Source organism: Anoplopoma fimbria, unplaced genomic scaffold (assembly GCF_027596085.1).
Source record: "Anoplopoma fimbria isolate UVic2021 breed Golden Eagle Sablefish unplaced genomic scaffold, Afim_UVic_2022 Un_contig_8120_pilon_pilon, whole genome shotgun sequence".
NCBI classification, from domain to species: domain Eukaryota; kingdom Metazoa; phylum Chordata; class Actinopteri; order Perciformes; family Anoplopomatidae; genus Anoplopoma; species Anoplopoma fimbria.
This window is the reverse complement of record NW_026552940.1, coordinates 18,876-38,169: the sequence shown is the minus strand read 5'-3', so window position 1 is coordinate 38,169 and position 19,294 is coordinate 18,876. Positions and strand designations below refer to the sequence as shown.

The 19,294-nt window shown below is 43.8% G+C and overlaps 1 pseudogene; it reads right to left on the bottom strand.

Moving 5' to 3' along the window:
* Positions 1-1,455: 1,455 nt before the first annotated feature.
* Positions 1,456-18,914, bottom strand: LOC129116252 (uncharacterized; annotated as a pseudogene).
* Between the last annotated feature and the right edge of the window lie 380 nt (positions 18,915-19,294).

The window sequence follows — 19,294 nt, the reverse complement described above, 5'->3', positions numbered from 1 at the left end:
TCAAAACAAAGATACCGACGCAAACGGTAGTGACGGCCACAGGGGCCCTGGAACAGGTTCACAAACGCAACGTTGAATGCCGCGTCTCAGATTGTTTTTAAGTTGAAATCGGAAACAAAAACGGCGCCCTCGAGTCTGCGGTCAAAATGAAATCCGTGCGGTCTCGCGACCCATCCACCGATCCCCGGCTGCTGCTCCTCGGTGCTATTTACAGACGCTCCGCTCGCACGAGCTTTGTTCCGTTCCATCCGGTTCGCCTCTGGACACGTGACGAAGGCCGACGTCTGATATCGGGTTAGCATATTTTTGCAACACCCCGTCGCTGTTTAATGCCTGAAATTAAATTTAAGAAATGTCATTTTGTAAATGCACCTTTAAAAAAAAAAAAAAGAATATCATATATCATTCTGCACGCATTTTTGCTTTGCTTGGGCATATGCGCTTGAGCTTTTCTCACTTCTTTGCGATGGCCCTTGTTTACCGTCTGTAGATGTGAGACTCTGGAGTGTTGTTCAGATTGCCTGCGCAGACAGAAATCACCCAGTTGCTATGGCATCACGTCGCGACAATTCCCGCGGAAGGAATTAAACCGTACAAAGAAAACTCATGACATGATTTGAATTAGCAGCAAACTGTGAGCGGCCGGTGGGTAGCTTGTGATTTTAAAAAAAAAAAATAGAAAAAAAAAAAAAAAATAGACAGTGGCGTCCGTGCACTTTCTTTCTTGAGATCGCGCTGTTTACCTAGACAGTGGGATTTGAACGGATAGTAGGACTTAGGGTATTAGAAGCACAGGCTAGTTTGGTGTTTAAATCTAACGAGCTGGCGAATAAGAGAAAGTCTAGACGAGCACTAGATCAAAAGAGGTAGCTTGAAATAGACGGGAGCAACTCGTCTCCATGGAAACCACAGGCGAAAACAGTGGCACGCTCTGCCATGAAAGACATGTGGGAGATGAGGATGAAAGAGACACAGAAGAGAGAGGGAGAAAAAGAGGGGAGGGGTGAGAGGGGGAGCTTACGAGAACGATGCGTGTGCCACAGGAGTAGATGTCGACGCGCCCGGTGATGTCCCCCGTCTCCCCCCCCCAACAGTCAGAATCACCGTAAGCGCTACTGGCATCGAGTAATAGAAGTTTGAACACACTGAAGTAGAAGTTTTTTTTTTATTTCCGCCTGAATATTTTTTGCAAACGGATGCCTGCAGATAATAATAATAATAATAATAATATCTTTATTTTATATTGCGCTTTTCAGATACCCAAAGTCGCAGATTACAAAGTCATAGAGGGGGGGGGTAATTACAGACAGGGGGACAGTACAAGCAGGACACATTTACATTTACAGGCAAAGAAGGGGGGGGGGTATTACAGACAGGGGGGACAACACAAGCATACACAGCACAGGCAGTGTATGCATCTCAATAACAGAGTTATTGAGATGTAACAGGGGGTAGAAGTGTAGGCAGTTGGGTAATGGTGGCTAGGGATAGGGAAGATCATAGGCTTGGGTGAAGAGGTATGTTTTGAGGCGGGACTTGAATGTTGTGAGTGAGGGAGAGTGGCGAACAGATTGGGGGAGGGAATTCCAGAGTCGGGGTGCTGTGCGTGAGAATGCTCTGTCGCCAAAAGTTTTTAATCGGGATGTTGGTGTAGTCAGGGTGAGAGTGGAGGAGGAACGGGTGGCTCGGGAGGGGCGGTGGGGGAGGAGGAGGTCAGACAGGTAGGGGGGCTAGGTGGTGAAGAGCTTTGAAGGTGAGGAGGAGTATTTTGAAGTTGATGCGCTGCTTGGTGGGGAGCCAGTGGAGAGAGTGGAGAACGGGAGTGATGTGTTCACGGGACCGGGTGTGGGTGAGGAGGCGGGCAGCAGAGTTTTGGACCATTTGGAGTCTATGGAGGGAATGGGAGGAGATGCCAGTAAGGAGGGAGTTGCAGTAGTCGAGGCGAGAGGAGATGAAGGCATGGATGAGGGATTCAGCAGCAGGGGGGAGGCAGTGTCTGATTTTGGCGATGCGGCGGAGGTGGAAATATGAGGTCTTGACGATGTGGCTGACATGGGGAGTGAAGGTAAGGGTGGGGTCCATGATGACACCGAGATTGCGTACCAGGGTGGAGGGGGTGATGGTTGAGGAGTCGATGGTGAGTGAAATGGGACCAGTTTTATTGAGATGACTGCAGCTGAGACTTATTAGCTGGAAAACACAATGGGGCCGCAGCACGAAGCCCTACCTAGTCCAAATAGTTCAAATTTGATAACAATACCGCAGAAAACGAATATTTTACACGCGTTTTCCAAAAAGGCCATTTTTTAAAAACACATATTTATCGGTTTTATACATTTAACACAATTTACATACATAAATGACCCTTCCCCCAACCTGAACATATGGCAGTATATAAAATAACAATAAATAATACAAATATCACTTGGAAATAAATAATGGCTAAATTATGAGTTAAAACATAAATTCAAGAAGGACCAAGATTAACAATGAAAATATTAATTTAGTTGAAATAAATAAATGAAAATAACGTAAATAAAATACAGTCACAAACATGGAGCAGAGCACAGCGCGTTCCTCCCATCGGATTAGTAACTTCACATTTCCGATGCCTCTTCAATGTCACCATTTTTAACAAATTCCAAAAACATCTCCCAGATGTTGTAAAACCGAGAAGCTTTCTTCCTAACTATATACACGTTAGTTTCTCAAGAGCCAAACCTGATGTTAAGTTTTTCAGCCAGCGGCCTAGAGAGGGGCAACGAACGTTCTTCCAACACAGAGCGATTGAGCGCCTGGCCTGCGGTAGACATAGGTCAACCGTTTTTCTTTCTCTATTAGAAAGAGAACAATTGACTGGATACAAGCTTGATATACAGAGCGTAGGGCTTAGAGGTAATTTGAGAAATATATTGTATCGCCGATCTCCAAAATCTTTGAATCTTCTCGCATTCCCACAAACGGTGATATAAAGTCCCTCGATGAATATTACGCTCATGGCATCGGTCAGGAATATTCACAGGGGTTTTTGTCGAAAATATCTCCAATGCGGACACTGGAGGTTGTTGCATTGAATTCTTTAAGCATTTCAGAATAAAACTTCCAAGTCGCAAATACTTAAAGAAGCGTTTCTGCGGTACGTCATATTTGGCTTTCGGCTCGTCAAACGACATCGGAGCGCTGTCCTTGTAGAGATCTAGCAGTTTAACTGTGCCCTTGCTTAACCATGCCCCAAATAGGTGAGGAAACGGGACAACGCTGGGAAATCTCCCAGATATTTACGCGCTTCGTGCCAGACAACAATGGTATTTTTCACAAAGGGGATTAACTGTGTTTTTTCTTAGTTTCTTAAGGGGAGCAGAGTATAAAAAGCTATCCAGCATCAAACCCTTTGAAGACAACAATTCAATTTGTAACCGGGGCTGAGCATCCACTTTAGAAAACCAAAACATTGCAGCCCTCAACAACTGTAAGTTTGGTAGTTGTAACCCTCCCCTATCACGAGGCAAATATAAAAGAGAGAGTCTAAGTCTCGGCTTCCTTTGAAAGCAGCTTTCTCACTTTAGGAAAAAATGAAGGTGGAGGAGCTAATGGGATTGATTGATTGATTGATTGATTGATTGATTGAAAAATGTATAAAAGCTTAGGCAATATGTTCATCTTAATTATATTTATTCTTCCCAGTGTAGATAAAGCAGTGTTTCCCACAGACCAAGGACCAATGTGTGGTGCGGGGGGGGTGCGTGCGACGTCGATGCGGTGCGACGCGACGCACGAGTTTAGTTTTTACCTGACATTCAACGAATGAATTGCAACAGACAACTAAAGCTGGAGGTCTTTATTTCAATAACAAATAAACTCAAGACCTACCTGAACCAATATTTAACAACAATACTACTAATTACAACAAGACAACTAACTAAAATAATAAAACTGCATTATCCCTTATGTGCAAAGCTTGCATGCCCCATCAGAACACCTGATCCTACGTGGGTTCCTGAAAAAGAACTCAAGGGCCCGATCATAAGGGACCTCATTCGGTTCTGGCCCATTTATGGCAATTCTTAAGCAGGCTGCCAGGTGTTCCCCTTGAAGCCTGTTCCTGAGGTCTGTTTTTATCTGGGGATAAAATCAAATAAAATGTTTTATCAATAAAGTATTAAAATGCCCATTACTTCAAGAAATACACTAAGGAATAGTGCATTTCTATGTGCTTACCCTATTCATAGCGGAGAAATCCCGCTCGCAATTCACCGAAGAGACTGGGACAATCAGGGCAATGCTGGCAAGGAGACTGATGCAGGGGTAGAGGTCTAACCACTCATCGTACTCACTCGCCAGCAGAGTCAGGAGCTCCTCCTGGCTCTTGTTCTTGAATGAAAGATATAGCACATAAGAGAAAGAAAGAGAGAGAGAGAGAGAGAGAGATTTTCACTTACCTGTAATGACCCTGTAATGAGATGGTTTTTGAACGAAAACCACTCTTGGAGGAGCACCTTCTCTTGGTCTGGACAGAATTGTTTTGCCAGAGTCTGCAGCTGTGCAATGGACATATCGTCAGGGAGGGCAGCCGACTGAGGTCTCAGGACATGGAAGGCTCCTAGGATGTCCAGCTCCTGGAACCTCCTTTTCAACTCTGTCTCCAGGCCAGTAATGTAGGGTTGGATGACCTACAATGAACAGATCAGCACATTTTAGGAGGAACCTACACTCACCTTTGAAACGGGCATTAAGGACCAAGCTAGAGAGTGTGTTTAGTATATTTTTAAGGGTTTTAAACATTAGCATTTACCTGTCGCTCGAATCTGCACCACTGTGCCTCCGTCGACTGGTCCTGGACATCTTCCCCCCTCCTGCCCCTCTCAGCCTCATGCTTGATTTCAAAGGCTCCAAGCTTGTCAGGATCCTCTAGGTCCTCGTGCAAGCGAGACAGGAAGGATCCTGGGACCGGAGTCTGCCCAGCCTCTCTTATATCCAGGAGGGTCTGGATGGTGACGGGAACCTAAAAAGTATATCTTGTATTAGTAGAGTACATGCAAACAAAAAATCAATGCATCACAACTGAACTGTATCAGGCCTAGTTATCACAGTTACCTGCTCTTTGATGTGTAAAAAATTGACATGTGCTTTCTGGAACACTTTTGAGAGACAGGCTAGGTGGGGCAAAACATCTGCCTGTAGATATACAGAGGCCACAAATCTGTAAGTCCCACAGAAAGTGTAAAGGCCCTTGGCTGTGGGACACTTCCTTATCTCTGCCTCCTCCGCCAAGGCCCCAAGGACAGCAGCCAGGTTCCTCTGTAGCATCTGTATGGCTTTATGCTGTGAAAGCCATCGCGTGTCCTTCACTTCCTGTGAATGTTCCAACAATTATTACAATTACCACTGATTAAAAAACATATTAGATGGTATCAGACGGCAGTTACCTTAACCTTCAGGTCAGTGACACCCAGGATAAGGGATGCAGCCTTGAGAGTGGCGGTCCGATTGGCACTATTTCTAAAAAACAGGTACAGATCCTGCAAGTGGTCCCTAAATGTAGCCATGTATGGGACACTATTTGAAGCATCCTTGCAAGCAAGGGCCAGTTTGTGGGCAGCACAAGCCACAGCCAAAAGTTTGGGAAAGCTGTCTTTAAGCTGCTTTGCAACACCATTCAAACGCCCTAGATTTAAAAAAATTAAAAAGTGTTAAACTTGAATTCAACAGACAAAATATAATACACTAAACAAAATCTTATTGGATAAAATAATTACCTGTCATGACAGCTGCCCCATCAGTCCCGAGTCCATATAGCTTCTCAGTCGGGAGGCCCTTTTTGAGAAGGACTGTTTTGACAGCGGAAACAATGGTGTCCGCTTTGCCGTCAATGACGGATACCAGATCCAGGAACTGATTGTACACCTGTCCCTCTTTATCCAAGTACCTGTAGAAAACAGTATTTAGAATTCACAATTATTTTGCTGGGATCATGACGTATGTGATTCTAACTGAGAATGGTAATGTACTACCTGATGTGCAAATCCAGTTGCCTGGACACAGAGACATCAGTGCTCTCATCTATCTCCAGGCTAATCGCCTGTGATGACCTGATGTCCATGAGAATAGGTTCCTCCAAGACCTCTGCTAGGATCTCCAGCATCTCATCAATAATACGATGAGACCTATAATTATTCCTCTTGTCAATCTTGAAATTGGGAGAAGAACAAGATCACTGTATAATTTGTTCAAAAATGTATTAATGCAAAGACTGAATTGTTGAGATTATTTAAATTGATGTTACCTTTAATTTTTTAAAATAATCACACCCTAAAAGCTCTGCCAGACTCAGAAGCTTGGGGTAGTTGGTTTGGTGGGCTATTTCATTTTTTACAAGCCAATAAAGGCACTTGAAACCACCAATTATGGCCTCATGCTCCAACACAATTATTGGGTCAAATGAGTCCATTACTGATACACCTGTTAATTAAAAAAAAAAATTTAAATATTTTTATACATATGCCTACTACATGAAATTGGATATTATTCATTTTCCCATTTGGAAAGTACCCGAAGAAAGCGATGCCTGACATCTGATGCTCTCCTGGTGGTGCTCTGTTTTGAGATGCCTTTCTAAGTAGTCTTTGCGGTATGTGACTGCAGCAACCTCCACAAATGCCCTCTTATTTGCACCTTTCTTGGGTGCAGGCTTGTGCTGCCTACAAAGTCTGCAGAACATCCCTTAAATAATATAAAATACCATTAATATAATTAGCTAAATTAAACATGTACAATTGTGTAAAAAGAAAAATAGATTAATAAATAAAGCAATATGCTGAGTACCATGCTGGTTTTGGTACAGCCATGGTTTAAACTGGGGCATGGTTAACCATTCTGGATTGAATCCAGTGCCCCTGTGTCCTCCAGCTCTCCTCCTTGCCACCTCTACCAGGAACAGAAGGATCGAAATTACTTTCCCTACTCTTATTTTTTAAAGTTAAAATCTACACTAATCTGTTTCCACCTAACCTGTTGTTACAGCAACATTTTGTGTGCTGTCCTGCTGGCCTCCATCCTCCTGTATCTCTCCTGAACAGCCCGGCCCCTGAGAAGCACTGGGTTTTTCAGCACTGTTTGATGCCTAGGAACATTCGAAATAAATGTATGATATATTTAATGAACATTTACTAGCCACAGCCACAGACTGTTCATCTTAATTTCAGACTAAGCTAACTACCTCCTCAAGCTGCTCCGTCTCATCTGGGCGAGGCCTTTTTTTGCGCAGAAAAAACTTTTCAATACTCATCTGGATTAAAGCAACAAACATTCAGAGTCAGAATAAAATAATATTAAGAATATAATGTAATAAATGTTTTATATTCTTCTTGATATGGGTATTGACTATCTAAACTATGACCGAATTTCATCTTAGCGTTCGCTGCGTTACCAACGACGTTGTCTATGATGACGGGTGCGGGATGTTCAATATAAATAACGTTGAGTTCATAAAGCTAATATTACCTTTTCTGTGTTACCAAAAATTTTGGGCAGGTGTGTTGGACCACAGTATATCATACTAACCTTTGGTAAACTGCAAATGTCGCCGACCGTCTTCTCGGTGCCAAATGTATTTTTCCATTGACCTCAAGCATTGCGCGTGCACAGGAGGAGCGGGCGAATCAGCCGTCAGTGAGTGTGCATGAAACTCCGCGTTTACGTGCGGACACATCTGTTCCGCATAGATGTGGAAGAACAGCTCAATCGGAATAGAAAAGTATCATATATATACGCCTCAATCGGAATACAAATTCTCTGTTCGGAATATAATTCTATGCGGAATAGAAGAGGTGGTGTAGTCCGCAATAAACACTTATTCCGATTAGTTTGGGGTCTAACTTAGAGCAGTTGCAGTAGTTCGCAATTGGTCCACTCCGTCTGTACTTTAATGCACACCGAACTTTACCGCTGTCAAGGAAAGTGGATTTATTGCCTGATTCACGTCTTTTTTCGTTATTTTCACTCCGTAGTAGTTACAGTAGTCCGGTAACTTATCAACGCCCCAGCGTGTCCGGTTGCTAAGCGACGGGTGACATCGGTGGGTTCACGTGTTCGAGGATCGTCGCTCTCGCTCTGTCTCCGTCTGTGTGTTTGTGTGTGTGTGTCTGTGCGTGTTTGTGTGTGTGTGTGTGTGTGTGTGTGTGTGTGTGTGTGTGTGTGTGTGTGAACGAGAATGACAGGGAGAACGAGTGCTATGCGGAGATGAATGAACGGAACGATTTTTATATTTCCAAATCGCGTTATAAAAAAAAAAAGAGACAGAATCAATTCGTGGCGCTCGATGTTGATTCTGTGGCGCCGCGCCACACAATGGTCTATGTATGGGAAACACCACAAATTGAAGGGTGCGATCTTATTGCTGTTGCTATTACAAAAAGCAAAGGTGAAATTGGTGAGCCTTGTCTCGTGCCTCGAAAGAGCTTAAACGGTTGAGAAATCAAATTATTAGCAGAATTTCAACCGAACCCAAAACGCCTAAGCACCTCTAGTAGAAAGGGCCATTCGACTCTGTCAGGGGCCCCTTCGCATACGTGAACTACGTTGAGAACTCTCCTCACATTGTGGAACCACTGACGATTTTTAATAAAGCCATTTTGGTCTGCGTGTATCGTGGGAGGCAGGGCGCTCTCAAGTCTCACAGCCAAGGCTTTAGCGATGATCTTTGTGTCAGAGTTCAAAAGTGAGATTGGTCTGTGGGAGCCACATTCTGTTGGCGGTTTACCTGGCTTTAAAATAAGCGCGATCAAGGCACTTTGTAGCGAAGGGGGAAGGTAACCCCGTTCAAAGGATTCTGCGTACATATCTAACAATGGGGCTATTCATTTTTTTTTCTTAAATAATTTGTAAATGTCTATTGGGAGCCCATCGGGGCCTGGTGCCTTTCATGTTAAGAATGGCATTAGAAACATCCTCTGAGTTCAGATCTTTATCTAGCTCAAGTTTTGTATCTTCGGGGATACGGGGAATGTCCAGTCTATCTAGGAAACTGTTCCGATTTCCCAAATTTATTGGATAGTCTGATTATAGAACGAAACAAAAGTATTGTTAATTTCCAATGGATCTGTAGTTATTTCCCCCTGTTCATTCCTAATTCCTATGTTTTTTTTATTTGCCAGGCTAACAATTTACCGTGTTTTTCGCCCTGGTCGTAAAAGGTTCTCAGCTTTTAGTGTGGAGAGCTCCTCATATTCAGCTTTAAGTGCAAATAATTCTTGTTATCAATGCTACTCACTCACTCTCTCTAACTCTCTGATTTTTGAGTCCAACTCGTTCATTTTCTGTTTGAATTTATTCAATTTGGAACTAGTGAAACTAATCATTTGCCCTCTAATGTATGCTTTAAAAGCCTCCCACCTGATGGCCGCAGATGTTTGGTCCGTATTTATTGCAAAGTAAATGTCTATGTGCTCCCCCACAACTTTTACGAAATCAGAATCCTGTAACCATTTAGGGTGTAAGCGCCAATTAGAGGAACCTTTGGTTAATTGCGAATCGTTATAAAATAGCGAGGTGGGGGCGCGATCTGATAAAACAATGCTATCGTATATGCAGTTAGTTATATTGGGTAGTAGAGATTAGAAAATAATCTGTGCGAGAGTAGGTTTTAAATGATGAGGAGTAACGTGAGTATTCCATTTTATTGGGGTTTTGAATCCTCCAAGGGTCGCAGAGGTTCAGATCTTTTATGAACTGTTTCTACTTTGAGAACGAGAGGTGTCCAACCCAGATGAACGATCAAGCCTTGGGTCATCAATACTTTACCTGAAAGGGAGGCAATCAGTAAAAATAAGTTGTCAAAAAATGAGGGATTGTCATCATTTGGTCCATAGATATTATTATATTCCTTTATTGATCCCCATGGGGGAAATTCAAGTGTTGCAGCAGCTCAACTACACAGACACAGACAATAAATACACATACTATACAACAAAATAAAGATAGAACAGGAATAAAAATATACAGTATATCCACATGGGCGGCGGCGCCTGGTCAGCATGTTGACAGACTGCGGTCTCCGCTGTTGTTATACAGTCTGATGGCAGTGGGCACAAATGAGCGTCTGAAGCGCTCCGTCCTGCTCTTTGGCAGAATCAGCCGATGAAAGAGCTGCCCAGCTGCCACAGCTCCTCATGGAGAGGGTGAGAGGGATTGTCCAGGATGGCTCCGAGTTTGGCCTTCATCCTCCTCTCACCCACTGACTCCAGACTGTCCAGCTCCAGACCCACCACAGAGCTGGCTTTCCTCACCAGCTTGTTAAGTTTGTTGGCATCTCCAGTCCTAATGCCACCACCCCAGCACGCTACAGCGAAGAAGAGGGCGCTGGCTACCACACAGACTGGTAGAATGCCTTGAGCAGTTTATTGCACACATTGAAGGACCTCAGCCTCCTCAGGAAGAACAGACTGCTCTGTCCTTTCCTGTAGAGGGCATCAGTGTTGTGTGTCCAGTCCAGTTTATTGTTTATCTGCACCACAAGCTCCTCGGTCTTGCTGATGTTGAGCTTCAGGTGGTTGTTGCTGCACCATATTAACCAAATTAATGTCCTATCTCACCAAATATCTACCAGCTGTATCAAAAATAGTATTATTCGCTTGAAATGGCACAGACTTGCATTTAAACTGTGTTAACGCCAGAGGGGTTATTAACACCATAACCCCTCTGGCGTGAGAGGAGAAACGAGATGCTAACACCTGGCCCGGCCATCTCCTTCGCACCTTCGGTAAGTCCTCTCTGAGTAGATGAGTCTCTTGGATAAAAGCAATAGATGAATCGAGCTGCTTTAGCCTAGTAATAACCATCCCCCTTACATTCCAAGAAGTGAACTTTAGATTTTTGTTTGTAGTAATCTTAAACTAATGTTAAACCAGATATCGTCTGCTCTATATCGTTGCGGAATTACAGTGCGCCATTGTACAAAAGTTATATTGTAAAAACACAGACGTACATGAAAAAAAAAGAAATTCTGCCATAAACAAATCCCCTTAGCCATCAACACGAACAGGACAGCCTCACGTACCCTCCCCTTACATTGGGATGTAGTTAAGTGCACAAACTGATCCAGTGCAAGCAAGGGAGCAGTTAAACCAAACTAAACAACATCAAAAGGAGACTTCTGTGTCTCCTGGCAAAAAAATAAAAAGGGCTAGTTTTCACGGCCAAACAATTGTGAAGTATCCTCTCTAACAGTGTAAGTCTAGCGCTTCAAAGACAAGCTACCTCTCTCTGTTAATCTAAATGAAAAATATCAGCCCTCGTGAGAAAAGCTAACATCATAATAACTAGGTATATGTGTATATTTACATCTGTAGGTTACGCCTATAGGCACCAGGCCAACCAATGTCACTTCTCACATGGCGCTTGACATTAATGGAAACCTCCACAGTTCCACGTTTAGCTCCTCTGCGCGTCTTCTGCGCGTTGCGTGTCCCGAACGAAGCTCTCGGCGTCCGCTGGGGAGTCAAACTCGCGCGTTTGTCCATCAATCGTCAGACGGAGCCTGGCCGGGCACACTATTCCGTAGCGAATGTTCAGGGATCTCAGTTGTTGCTTTACCCCGTCGAAACGCCTCCTCTGCCGGTGCAGCTCCGCCGATGAGTCCGGGAAGAACGCGACCTCTCGTCCTCCGCGCAGAACTTTGCCCTTGGCCCCGGCTGCTCGCATTGCTCGGACTGTATCTCGAAAGCTCAAAAACTTCACAATAAGGACTCTCGGTGAGGAGGTTCGACCGGACTGGGCCCTCCGCGAGCGGTTCTCGAGCTCGTCCAAGCGGCGCTTCGGTCTCGCCTTTCTCTGAGTTGACTGCGTCCTCGACCTCGCTAATACGTTTCTCTGCCTCATCCACGCGACCGGAGAAGTCCCGCACATCCCTCTGAACGTCTTGAATTGCCTTCGGGTTTCCATCGATATCATTTCTTATCACGTCGAGCTTTTGAACGACATCCACGTTATGAACCGTTTCGGCAGTCGCCCCTTCTGCCTGGAGGGTGACGTTAGGGCGATTTCCGCAATGTTTACATTCGAACCGGCGTACCTACGGAAACTGCATAAACGATTAGGCATATCTGCCGGCTAATTCAAAATGATCCGTGGGTATTTATTGATGTAATAACGTGTTTTGGACTAAATATTTTACTGGATTGGATCGTCCGGACCTTTGCCAATGTAACGAGACCGTTTCTGTCTGAATGTTATCGATCTGTGGATTGCCACGAGGCTTCGTAGGCGAGTCGCCGCCGCAAGTTTGTAATTGTTTGTTTGACGTGCCTCGGCGCGGTTCGTCGATCCGCGCCCGGTTCCGCTTTGCAGAGGCGTTCTCGAGTACAATTCACGTGCGCAAAAAAAAATCGTATTTTTTACAGGGAATCGCTGGCAGCTGTGGTTACCAGAGAATTCCTGTAAAAAATACAGCAGCACAGTAGATAACTTAACCAACGAAATATGTAAATTGATTTACAGTGAAATAAATCACGGCTGAATCACATTAAAAAACTGTTTATTCTACAAAAATGTTTTGTTAATTTTGCATTACAGTGTTGTATATAAAAAGAATATTTCCTGTATTTTTTACATGCAATAATTGCTTATGCATAAATAAATGGTCAATTTAACAGGGAAATATCATACAAAAAACAAATTTAAACTGGTAGAACAGCAGTAAAACTTTGTATTTTAAATGGTGCTGTTCTGTATATTATACATAAAATCTATTTATAATATGCTGTATTTTTATGTTTTAATAATCAAGTTATAATGTAAAATTTACTTATACACCTGTAAAATTATTACCAATACTCCTACTGCAAAACATGCAAAATTACATTTTGAGAAAAGACAAGAGAGGAAAATATCCCTTTTGGGAAATTTATTTACCAGCCATCGGCAATAAACAATTGGATGATTTTTTTTTCCAACATATACAAAATGGAAACAAGCAGGTGTCAGATAAAAATTACATAGTGCACCTGTACATATTGCAAGACTTTAAAACAGAAATGACATATTTTGCCTTAATAACAATAATAAAAATTGTGGATTTAACAAAGCGAAACCTAACAGTACCTCTTCTCAAACAAACAGAGTCCACATTTAGGCTTAAATCCCTCTAAAACGTGGCCTAATGTGCCGAAAATGATCAGTGCCTTATAGCACTGGAAGTGTCCCGACTAACACACTGGGAGTGTGTGTGTGTGTGTGTGTGTGTGTGTGTGTGTGTGTGTGTGTGTGTGTGTGTGTGTGTGTGTGTGTGTGTGTGTGTGTGTGTGTGTGTGTGTGTGTGTGTGTATTAACTTGAGATAGCTACATAATATATTTATGTTTCGGAATCGTCCCCATACAATATGCACCCTGCTGTATAGGATGTCACCACGTCCGTGCCCGTGGGACATAGAACACATCGGGGGAAAACCACCTGTAAGGAAACAAACCTAAACAAGCCATCTAGAAACACAGCAGTAAGACAGTTCTTCACCGTAAAAAACAACAACCTGGAACATAACTACAAAGCAATAACACAATGAAAAAAGCATGTGGCGGACCCTCTACCAGGAAAAGTTACAGTGTGCCTTAATTACCATAATACACATTTTGGATTAACAAAGCGAAAACTAAAAGTACCTCTTCTCAAACAAACAGTCAGAGTCCACATAGAGTCCATATTTAGGCTTGACGCCACTCGTGATCGGAGAGATCCTGTATCAGGGTGAGGACTCGAGGGTTCAGGTTGAGACGACGCTTGCTGTTTTTACTCTCTACTTTGGTTCCTTTTTCTGGGTTTATCGAGAAGAAACACCTGTAAAAAAAAAAGCATATTAAAGCATATTAAGCATTTTAATTGATCATTTAAAAAAAGAAGTACAAGAAGAACCAAGACCAAGACTCAGGCCACACCTATAGAGCCAAGGCCGAGGCAGACCCAGTTAGTTAAAGTCTGGATTAAAAAGGAGAATGCGTGCCGTTTTTAACCCATAGCCCTGTTACCGAGTGCTGTCAGTAGGAAAAAATATCGAGAACATTTGGCACAATATTGACAGAGTATCAGAACGGCAGCTAAAGCAAACCTATGGGGGCAAGCAAACCAAAAGTAAAACTTAATGGAGCTTGGCCCAATAGGTTTGCTTTAGCTGTCGTTCTGATACTCTGTAAATATTGAGCCAAATGTTCACGTTATTTTTCCTACTGCAGCACTTGTAGCCTCAAATCAACAGGGCTATTGATTACAAATGGCCGGCATTCTCCTTTAAGACGGGAACCTCTGAGCCAGACTCCAGGTCCCACAGTCTCAGGTCTGAGAAATTAGTAAGCCATGATTACTCACCTTTGAAGGAACTCCAGAGTTGAAGCCAGCTCAGATGGATAATGGATGTTGAAAATGTAGTAGCTCCCGAACATGAGGCACAATGCAGAAATGAAGGAGGAGATGTTTGTGTTGACGAGGTTCCGATCCAGACTCAGCATGTACCTTGTTGAGGAATAGCAGGACTGTCCTATGAACAAATTATTTAACAGGTTTTATTAACAAGCACTGCACTCACATGACAACATTTATAATTTATAAACAGTGTAATTAAAAAAAAGAGATATGAAACAGACTTACCACAGACAATGACAGTGGGTGTCAGAGGCACTTGTTCCAGTTGGACCTCTTCTGCCAGACATGTATCTTCTACATGGAAGAACATGGACTCCTCCTTCTCATCAAAGTAGCTGAGCAGATAGATTTGTCCAAAATAAGTTTTATGAAAGTAGTACAAAGTAGTCCGGTAGTCCGAAGATTTCTGATGCGTTCTCCACTCTGCAGACGCGGCGGCGCTACTACTGGCTCGTTGGTGACGTCAGCTGAAGCCGTGAACGAGGAGCTCGTGCTTCTCCTCCCGCCCTAACGTCATTATCCAATCAGAGACGAGCTGCACACTTTTAAATTCAAAGTTAGGCGGACTCAGTGCTCATTTATCAAACTTGCGAAAAAAAAAACAGGTGCAGTTCCTCCGTAAATGACCCAATATTCATGGATGTTTTTATCTGGCTCACCAATCTCACTCACCAAATCTCAATATCACCAATATAAAACCTGCATCATGAAGCTCAGCACCAGATTGGCTACAAATAGCCATGATAAAAAAAAAACATTGGAATTATAATTGTATATTTTTATATATCCTATAAATAGATAGGCAACCTCGAGGTTCACAATGACATTTTTTTCACAGTGAGAATTTTTATTAGGCCTATCTCAATTTGCATAGTTTCATCAAGATCATGTTAAAAGTACAGCATAGACTTGTATATATGATTACATATATGTTTTGTATTTTTAAATCAACTGGCTAAAACTGTAGTTTCTACAATATTTGCATGTCAAATTAACATAATTGTTTTGTTAAGAGTATTACAGTATTTCGCTGTTTTTGTTACCAATATTTGTAGTTTTAACAAATAAATTTGATTATAATCACATATTGTTATTGTAAATATAACAAAAACATTTTGTTTAATAGTTTACAAAAGTTCACTGTGATTTAAACGAAAAATATATATTTTTGGGTTTACTATACTCTTCTGTAGGGATTTTACATAGTTTTTATGTAAATTTTACAACCATTTTTTACAGTGAAGCCAAATTACAGTACTGTATGTCGACACTCCCGCGCACTGGCTTCTTCACTTGCATGCAAATGTATTTTAGTCGCACAGACCTTCATCGGGTTATTTTACACGGAAGCGAGGATCAGCGAAGGAGTCATCCATGCAGCGGAAACATTCCCGAGCCGTAGCTCGCGCCGGTAGCTCTCCACAAAACGGTACGTCTTTGTGCAAACTACTGTCCTAGCGACGGCGAGCAAAAAACAGCAGCAGCGCAGCATTGGTGACGTCAGTGGACCCGTCTAGTTGCAAAGAGACTACTTTTGATTCTTTCCAGAAGCTGACGCCGTACGTCTGAGGCCACGTCCCGATACGGCGACTCACAGTGTCGTTTGAGAGCGGGATGGTCGGCAGCTTCTTCTCCAATCGTCTCACGGCACATATCCACAGCGGCAGTCGGAACCAACTCCTCCGCTACGGTGAACGGTTTCTTACTTTGTGCCACACGTCTGGCTGCGAGGTAGCTGGCTTTCAAAGCACATTTGGAGTTGCCGGTCAGTGACACGATAGACCTTTTCTGCATCTGTAGTCCATTTTCCTTTCTCTTGAAAAATTCCACCGGCTTTCCCACGAGCGTTGCATGTTTGGTCTCCAGATGGCGCTGTAGTTTCGAAGGCTTCGGCGCTTCGTTGGAAAGCGTCAGCCCACACTCCACACGCTGGGCTCTCGGCTCTGCCTCGTTACCTCCGTTCACAAAGCCGTACTTAATGAAGTCAGAATAGTCATTTTTTAGTTTAAAATACTTCTCCATAACTTTCGCGGCTGACACATTACCGCCACCAAGTGGTGGGAAGCTATATTGCATCTAATGGATAACAGTAATATCTCCGGTGTCTTCAATTGATAACCTTTTGCGATCCCGCGGCCCTGTCGTTAAGAATCACTGTGCATCACGTGCATCTGCGCAATATAATAGCCCATGATTACCGAAAATATATACTGATATCGGCACAAGAAGGCAATTAAACACAAAAGGCAATTCAGGGAAAATTATCTTTATTAAACATCCCAGATCATGTACCAAAAATAAAGCAAAGGCTCAAAACAATAGCCTACAAACAGTGGGCACGGCGCAATTGCGCATTAGGCAAAAAAAAAAAAAAGAAATCCAATAAATAGAAATAAATGTGCACAATAATAAAAGGGAACCATGAAAGTTCGTTATTTAGCAATAAACTGAAACGAAATAAAGTGCATAACAATAACAAGGAAGGCTCACTCAGAACAAATACAAAAATAAATAAATAAAATGCCCAAATCTACAAGTATTTATCAAATAAATGTGCAAAGCTATTAAAATGTTATTAATGTCCAAAACGAACTAATGTAAAAACAGTGAAATTAACAAATGGCTACTCACTCACAGAGAGTACAATCAGTGTCCACTGTCCACAAACTATCCACACTTTTTTGTGTTGTGTGCGAGAAACACAAGCATATCCACGTTCTCTGGAAGGAGACAGCTTCTTGATTTGTTGACAATAAATCCTGCCTTGGAGAAAATGCGTTCAGAAGGCGTGGATGTTGCAGGGATACAGAGCAGTTGCTTTGCTGCTCGGGTATCTGTCTTGGTTTCTTTTCCACCACCCCAATGGTCCAGAGTCAACTTTGGTTTTGTCCTGAAGATAGTTTTTCATTTCTTCTATGCTTCTCCCACCTGATTCTGTAGTTCTTCCTCGGTTTTCTGTTTTTTTGACACATGTTGCTCCTCACCTCCAGGTTCACCTGTGGCTGCGCTGCGTGCACTCAGTCGGTCTGCCAGCTGTGCAACTTCTGTATAGGCCTCGTCTCGTTTGGCATCATCCAGAAAAGCTTAAAATGCTTAAAACGAGGGTCTACTACTGCAGCTTTAATGTATACACTCATCATTCTTCGACCAGCTTGCTTTTCATTTTTTGGTAATGGGGCTGTCATTATCCGTGATGGTCAGGTGACGTTTCTTTAAGTTTGCCAGCATGGGTAGCGTTGCAGACAGGGACGCGTTGTCCTCTTCAGACAGCAGCTCCGTCAGGGTTATCATAGGTTTCAGCACGTTTAATGTCCTCTACCGCATTCCAGCGTGTTGTAGTGAGGTCCAGTGTACTGCTCTCGCTCTTGTTGGTAAAGTTTGGGTCAGACAGCACTGCGGTAATGGGCCAGCGTTGCTCCAGCAGTCGCTCCAACATTGAAAATGTTGAGTTCCAACGTGTGGACACATCCTGAATAAGTTCATGCTGAGGGACATTTTGCTGCTCCTGCTTCTGTTTTAGCCCAGTTTTTGCTTTGTGCCCCTTTTTAAAATGTGTCACAAGATGACCTCGTCAGATGACGTTTACTACTTTTTACTAATTTTTACTGGCTTTAATTTGGCCTAATTTAATTTACTACCTTTTACTACCTTTTAAAACCCGCGGCAGCCATGGTGAGAGAACTTGGGGCGATTGAACACCAGACGTGCTGCAGCTTTCTGGACGAGCTCCAGAGGTCTGATGGCCGACGCCGGGGCTCCGGCAAGTAGTGAGTTGCAGTAGTCCAGGCGGGAGATGACCAGAGCCTGGATGAGCACCTGCGCCGTCTCCTCAGTGAGGAAGGGGCGAATCCTCCTGATGTTGTAGAGGAGGAATCTGCAGGAGCGTGTGACCGATGCAATGTTTGCTGAGAACGATTCCCAGATTCCTCACAGTCCGAGTTGGCGTCGCCACGGCATCATCGATGGTGATGGACAGGTCTCGGTGCGGGCAACCCTTCCCCGGGAGGAAGAGTAGCTCGGTTTTGTCCAGGTTCAGCTTCAGGTGGTGTGTCGCCATCCACTTCGAGATGTCAGCCAAGCACGCAGCAATGCGTGCCTCCACTTGGGTGTCACCGGGAGGAAATGACAAGACCAGCTGGGTGTCATCGGCATAACAATGGTAGGAGAAGTCATGGGAGCGAATAACAGAACCCAGAGATGTTGTGTAGAGCGAGAAGAGAAGGGGGCCCAGAACTGAACCTTGTGGAACCCCCGTAGTCAGCGTGCGTGGTTCCGACACGGCCCCCCTCCATGTCACCCGGTAGGATCGGCCTGTCAGGTAGGATGCAAGCAGGGAGAGTGCAGAGCCTGAGACGCCCATCCCCTCGAGGGTGGAGAGGAGGATCTGGTGGTTCACCGTGTCAAACGCCGCTGACAGGTCCAGGAGAATCAGGACAGAGGAGAGAGAGTTCGCTCTCGCGGCGTGAAGCGACTCTGTCACCGCAAGGAGGGCCGTCTCTGACGAGTGACCCACCTTGAACCCGGACCGGTGGGGGTCCAAGAGGTTGTTCTGGCGGAGGTAGGAAGACAGTTGTTTAGAGACAGCGCGTTCAAGTGTTTTGGATAGAAAGGGTAGAAGAGAAACCGGTCTGAAGTTCTTGACATCAGAGGGGTCAAGTGATGGTTTTTTCAGAAGGGGGTGACTCTGGCAGTCTTGAAAGCCGAGGGAAAGCATCCCGAGACGAGAGATGTGTTGATGAGGTGGGTGAGGAAAGGAAGGAGTTCAGTGGCAATAGACTGAAGAAGAGGGGAGGGGATCGGGTCAAGGGAGCACGTGGTGGGGCGGTTAGATGTAACAAGGTCAAGGACCTCGTTAGGGGAGAGGGGAGCAAAATAGGGTAAGATGGGGTG